At 47.7% G+C, this 7,046-nt stretch overlaps 1 pseudogene; it reads right to left on the reverse strand.

The window, feature by feature from the left end:
* Positions 1 to 1,133: 1,133 nt before the first annotated feature.
* Positions 1,134 to 3,256, reverse strand: LOC123094380 (L-type lectin-domain containing receptor kinase IX.1-like; annotated as a pseudogene).
* Positions 3,257 to 7,046: the final 3,790 nt, after the last annotated feature.

Raw genomic sequence — 7,046 nt, forward strand, 5'->3', positions numbered from 1 at the left:
TCAATGACGCAACATGCCGATCCTATCGACCATAAACAAACAAAACGTAAAACTGGGGTAAAACCGTGTTAAAAGTCTTCAAAATCTGACATTTCGATAAAAGTTCCGCTAAATAGGGTAATATGTGTCACAAATGTACAACTACAAGGTAAAAAACGGAATTCACTCTTTTATTTACTATGAAAACACACTGCGAATGCAGATGGTTTAGACTATGAAACAATGTTGTTGTCATTGATTTTGTCTCTTTTTTGTGTGGCTTACCATTTTTTTAATTGTTTTCATGTGCACCTAATTGCTTGCTTATTGCATGCAAGTGATCGCACTACTCTTTGCATGCATTTGATTAACATCACACCCCTGATTCACAACAAATAGATGCCTCTTTTCTTTCTTCTTGTGCAAGAAAAGAAAGGTGGACATGTGGCAAGGGTTTCATCTTACCCCCTCCCAACACCCCCCCCCACCCCCAGTCGGTGGCGCCGTCGGTCTGCTTCATCTCCGGTGGCCTTAGACCCATGGATGCGTGGCAGACCATGACCCTTGCCAACGGGGGAGGGGAGGTGGGGGTTCGATTAGGGTTTGTGTCCTACTTAGGAAGGTGTGACAGTGGCTCCCTGAAGATGGAATAAAATTCTCCATGCCTAACCCTCATCCCGGCGGCGCATCTAGCGTTGTTAGAGAGCGTGTGGATGTGTGTCTCCGGCGTACCTCACATGATTCGGTCGGTGTTGGCCTTCGGAGGATCCCCTTGATCCAGTCTTTGTTCACGGGCCTACATGTTGGATCCTTCTGATCTATACTTCTCTTCATCGGCGATAGTTGCTGTCTAGTGTGCTAGTCCCGTGGGACCTTAGTATGATGACTGCCTGACTGTCCAGTACAACAAGTTTTGCCCAGCTCCGGTGAGGAAGGGGCGATGACAACACCAAGGATTCGGCTCGCTCCAGTGCTTGTAGTCATTGTTAGGTGGTCTACAGACATGGATGCATTTTTTGTTACCATTGTTTTCCATAGTGTCATGACAATTGATTATATTGGAAGTTTTCAAAAAAAAAAATCGGACGGTTGCGTCGCGAACTAGTGTGCGTACGTGCATGTCTTACTCTTTCCAAACAATTAAGCATAATCGGTCATCTGATGCCTGTAAGTTGAGATGCAGAAAGTAATGAAGAATCAATCGTCGCCGTAAATGTCGCGACGGGCATCTTTGCTGGAAGGCTTGGCGGAGGCGCCTCAAATCGTATCACGCTGACTGCTTGCTTGATGGATGGTCTCAGGGTCCTATCAGGGTGCGCGCACCAGAGCCCGACCGCCATCTTGCACTCCATCTCCCGGTCGTCTAACTCCAGGTTGAGCTGCGCATCGGCCGCGGCAAGGGTCCTTCGCTTTCCCATGAATCCCAGACCCATTGCACCAGATGAATGATGTCTTCTCGTCCCCGAGCAACAGCGGGCCGCTTGCCACAGGCGATCTCGAGCATGACTACGCCGAAGCTGTAGACATCAGACTCAGCGCTTGTCCTTCCCGTGACCATGCACTCAGGGTCCATGTAGCCCATTGTTCTTGCAATACCAGTCGTGTATGGTCCTCGGTCGTGGTCGACAAGCTGCGCTAGCCCAAAATCACCAAGTTTGGCGCAGAACGACGCGTCTAACATGATGTTGCTTGGCTTGATGTCACGGTGCAGAACACATTGCTCCCAGTCCTGGTGTAGGTACAGAAGTGCAGACCCTAACCCCAGCACAATATCATACCTAAAAACAACACCAAACAAAATAAGCGAAAACATATTAGGTGAGAGAGTTAAGCTAGACGTTGGAGATATAAAAGTCATAATATATCCGCACCTGAGTGGCCACGATAATATGGTGTTTGAACTGTAAAGATGACTGTCTAGGCTGCCGTGGGGCATAAGATCGTAGACAAGCAAGAGTTCGCCGCCGCCATGGCACCGGCCAATGAGTTGCACGAGGTTTCGATGTCTCAGCCGGCTTATGATCTTCACCTCTGAGATGTACTCCTTCCTGCCCTGCTTGGAGGTCTTGGACACTCGTTTTATAGCCACATCAACCTTAAGCTCCTTCAAGAATCCTTTGTACACGGAACCGAAACCACCTTCACCTAGCTTCTTCTCGTCAGAGAAGTTGCTGGTGGCAACGGCAAGATCGCTATAACAAAACCGCTTGGGTCCGGTCCCTTTCTCGAAGTCATCCTCCATGGGATCATCTTCGAAAGTATCTACTTGTCTCGCCATGCGATTTCTCTTCCGACAGCGTAAAAGGAAACAAACCAAGAGACTCGATGAGATGAATACAACGACGACACCGGCAGACACGCCGGCCACCAGCGGCGTCCTGCTGCTAATCCTGTCGGCGGCAAGTGGCGGAACTTCTAAATGAAAAAAAAAAACACATATCCATCAATGAGACAAATGTCACGCGATGTTCTCCTTCCATTAAAATGAAATAGGAAAAGGAATGGTGATACGGAGAAACTCGGCGTCGCCGATGCTGTATACGGCGTAGCAGCTGTAGCCCTTGATGCCAGCATAGGTGTTGTTAGGGAACATACCGGAGAGCTTTGCCACGAACTTGGTAAGGCACCTGCCGCACTCGCTCGCGTTCAGGTCCTTCGTGCACTGCGCCAGGCCGTGCATGGTCGTCGGCGAGTGCGAACTGGCCGCGTACGGCACGCTCCCGTTCGCGAGCCGCAGCGGCGAACGCGCCGCCTCCGCCGCTAGCCGGGTGAGCAGATCCCACCTCGTGCTGTTCATGCTGGACGGGTCGTCCACGTAGGTCCTGTTCATGCTGGACGGGTCCTCCACGTAGATGGCGAAGTCGAGGTCGGCGACGGAGACGAAGGACTCGTTGGAGTAGCGGAGAAGGCATGAGTCGTAGGCGCCCTTCATCTGCCGGCTGAACGGGCACGACTGCTGTATCACGGAGGCCGCGGTGTAGAGGCAGTCGTGGCACTTGGTCCAGTTGCGGTCGGCATAGCACAAGACGAGGCCGAACACCTTGTCCGGTGATTCGCCGGCCGTGCCGTTGTAGTAGAAACGGTTGTCGAGGGCACGCGCCGGGAGGTCGGCCATGAGGGCCAAAAGATTTAGCCGGTACCGGCTGTACACTCCGTAGTCGCCCGTGGTCGAGCAGAACCAATGTGACACTCCCTGTGCTACAGCGACGTCGACGTAAGAGGAGGACAAGACAACGGCGAGGAGAAGCACGAGAAGGCGCCGTGGGGCAGCTGCCATCGATCCACAGTCAATTGAGGCGCGCAACGCGTAGGCAACTCGGTATATGTAACTACATCGTCCTCCTTGCAACAAGTAATGGCGAAGATAAACAATTTCAGTTGAACACTGATTCAAACGATGCGACCAGAGACAGGGATTCGAAGCCTACATACGTGTGAGGACATGAAGTTCGTCCATTTGGAGCCTGCAGGAGCATTTCTGGCCGAACAATTCAACGTGTGCACTGTAGTCTAGACTGGTCACAGAGAACTGCCGGAAACTGCCGGCCCATTCTATCAGAGAAATGATTGTTTTTTCATTGTGGCACGTCCTGACGTGACGTGTTCATGTCCAATGCATAGCTTCAGGTGATGCCCGGCAATATTATCGGATGCCCGAAGAGATATTTTTAGACAGGGAAGCGGGATTCTCCGCAGGAGGTGGATGCTTGGGGAGAAAAAGTATGATTTGATAGAAAAAACTGAAAAAGTTAAAGTGGAGAATACAGAAGTATGTATACTCAGGGCATGGCCAACGCATACCATAGCCCAAGGGTGATGCCTCGCGTGTCATGTTGGATCGGATGTCAGAAAAAGTAGATTTGGATGGGGAAGCAGACTCCTCTGCAGGAGGCGGGTGCTTGAAGAGAGGAAAATGTGGTCTAGTGAAAAAAGCTGAAGAGGTTGGAGGGAAGAGTAGAGATGCATGTGTAATAAAGTCTTTATTTTCTATTTCTTGATGAGGCCCACTAATGGCAGATGTATTGGGGAAACTAAATAAATACAGATACCTGAAGCTTTCTCATAGGGCATCTATATGCATATGCCACCATATTTCATGCCCTAAAGTCTCTATTTCTATTCCTACTCACTAGTAATAGTTTGCGTTGGGAATTATAAGAAAAGGTTAATGTAGTTGCTTAAAACTATTTTTTTATGGGACATCTGTATCCATATGTCATCATAGTTCATGCCCTAAGCCGTCTGTGATTTTGTCAACGTCACACTATCGAAAGAAATAATGTTTTTGTCTTCTATTGCATGGCTTAGCATTTTTTGTTACATTTGCACCCAATCGCTTGCTTATTGCATGCAATTGATTGTACTACTCTCATGCATGTGATTAGCATCACACCCTGATTCACGGCAAATGGATGTGTCTTTTCTTTCTTCCCATAGAAAGAAAAGAAAAGGCGAACATGTGGCTAGGGTTTCCTGCACCACTAGTAGAAAAAGGACCATTTGTTTCGGTTTGTAAGGGCCTTTTGTCCCGGTTTAAGAACCGGGACTAAAAGGTCGGTACTAATGCCTTTGGCCTTTAGTCCCGGTTCTTACACGAACCGGGACAGATGGGCCTCCACGTGGCCACTGCGGGCAGCCCATGCAGGGGGGGCTTTGGTCCCGGTTGGTGACATAAACCGGGACCAAAAAGCATCCACGCGTCAGCAGCTGGCTGGAGCTGAGGTTTTTTTTGAAAGGGCCGGTTTAAGGGTTTTGGGGGTTAATTTAGGTTGTTATTAGCTAGCTAATAGAGAGAAGTGTCCTCTCTTATATCTTCGTGCTTAGTTTACCAACGCTACTGCTATGTTCATTTCACCCGCTGATATATAATAACTCTTCATGCTCGCATCATACATTATCATATATAATAAGAAGTCCTACTAATCATGCATCATCACTTCTACTCGTTATTAATAACAAGTCATACGATCATCATCCTCATAGTCATCAAACCCAACCCTACTTAATTGTTTTTAGCACATGATCATCAGTATTAGGTAGGACCTAAACACCCTTAAGGTAAAATAGCATAAAACAATATAGACCCTGACTCTCCATTATGAAGAATGGAGATCATCCTGTCTCCAATTCTTGCACTTCGCTTCCTTTTGCTTCCAAGAACCTCCTTACAATTGTCCATACATTTTTTCCATTCTTTGATGATCATATCTCCACTTCTTTTAGAAATCCGGTATGGACAGTTGAGATTCGTAGGATGACCTGCCTGTATGTTCAAAAAATCAAGGCGACCATGCGTATACATCAGATGAGGCACACAATCATTCGGGATTATTTGTTGAAAAACATAGTAATAACTTAGCAATGATGTACTAGTTTTAGAAGTATGCAAAAGATGCACGGATGTCGTAATAGTAAAATATCAACACGTGCACTAGTGGCACATATTGACCATAATGTTGAGGAGTTCGATCGTAGATATTGTAATTCTCAAGATCAGTACAAAATGCGATCAGATGATTTTTCTCCTTATAAGTTAATTCGGAGCCATCGGTGTAGTGGGTTTTGTCTACCATCTTCCGCACATTCTTTGAAGAATGAAAATAAGCTGTCAATAGAAATAAGCTGTCAACTATTTTGAAATAAACAATATAAATTACTTAATAACTATGTTTAAGAAGCTTACATGGGAGAAGAATTGGAAGTGTATCAACAAGGACCCAAATGTCCATATTGTCTTGCTCGATTTTAGGATCACCAAGATCCATGGTGATAAGCATACCCTCATCAAAACCATACATCTTGCAAAGTGCTTCCCAAATTTTGCAACCAAAATGGGTTACACTCTCAGAATTGTACAGCTTTACTTCAAAATCCACACCATGATGGGTCCTTGGGTGAATTTTTTTGGTTTCCATACTTTCATGGTCTTCAAAACCCGGCGGAGATCATCATCGGGCACATCGTCTGGTTCCTCTTGATCTTCAGCAGCTTCCCCCGTTGCATCATCATCGGACACATCATCTGGTTCCTCTTGATCTTCAACAGCTCCCCCCATTGCAGCATCACCGTATTCAGGGGGCACATAGTTGTCATCGTCCTCTTCTTCTTCGTCGTCTTCCATCATAACCCCTATTTCTCCGTGCCTCATCCAAACATTATAGTGTGGCATGAAACCCTTGTAAAGCAGGTGGGTGTGAAGGATTTTCTGGTCAGAGTAAGACTTCGTATTCCCACATTTAGTGCATGGACAACACATAAAACCATTCTGCTTGTTTGCCTCAGCCACTTCAAGAAAATTATGCACGCCCTTAATGTACTCGGAGGTGTGTATGTCACCATACATCCATTGCCGGTTCATCTGCGTGCATTATATATAACTATGTGTGTCAAAAGTAAGAAAATCAGACAAATATCTATCTAAAGTAAGAAAATCAGACAAGTATCAGAAAGAAGATAAGAACAAGAGGCTCACCACGGTGGTGCCGGCGACGAGATCGGCGCGGGCGATCAACGGCGGTGAAAACGGGGACGGGGCGTGACGGACCGCTAAATCTAGACAAATCTCGGGAAAAATGGAGCTCCGAGGTTGAGCTTCGAGAGGAGAAAGCTTAACTAGTATGGCTCGGGCATTTCATCGAACACCTCATGTGCATAGGAGGTGAACTAGAGCACCCAAATGCCCTCTCCTCGCCGGATTGAAAAAACAGAGCACTGTGGAGTGCTCTGCCGCGGCGGTGGGTATATATAGGCAAATTATTTGTCCCGGTCCGTGGCATGAGCCGAGACTAAAGCCCCCCCCCTTCTACACCGGTTCAAGGCATGAACCGGTACCAATGGCTGTGGGCCAGGAGCAAGGTCCATTGGTCCCGGTTCGTGCCTAGAACCGGGACAAATGGGTCCAGACGAACCGGGACCAATGCCCATGAAGCCCCGGCCGGCCCCCTCGGCTCATGAACCGGGTCTAATACCCCCCATGGGTCCCGGTTCATGAAGAACCGGGACTAATGGGCTGGCCAGGCCTGAGCGATAGCCCTGTTTTCTACTAGTGCACCCTAGAAACTACAGGC

This window comes from Triticum aestivum, chromosome 4B, assembly GCF_018294505.1.
Source record: "Triticum aestivum cultivar Chinese Spring chromosome 4B, IWGSC CS RefSeq v2.1, whole genome shotgun sequence".
NCBI classification, from domain to species: Eukaryota; Viridiplantae; Streptophyta; class Magnoliopsida; order Poales; family Poaceae; genus Triticum; species Triticum aestivum.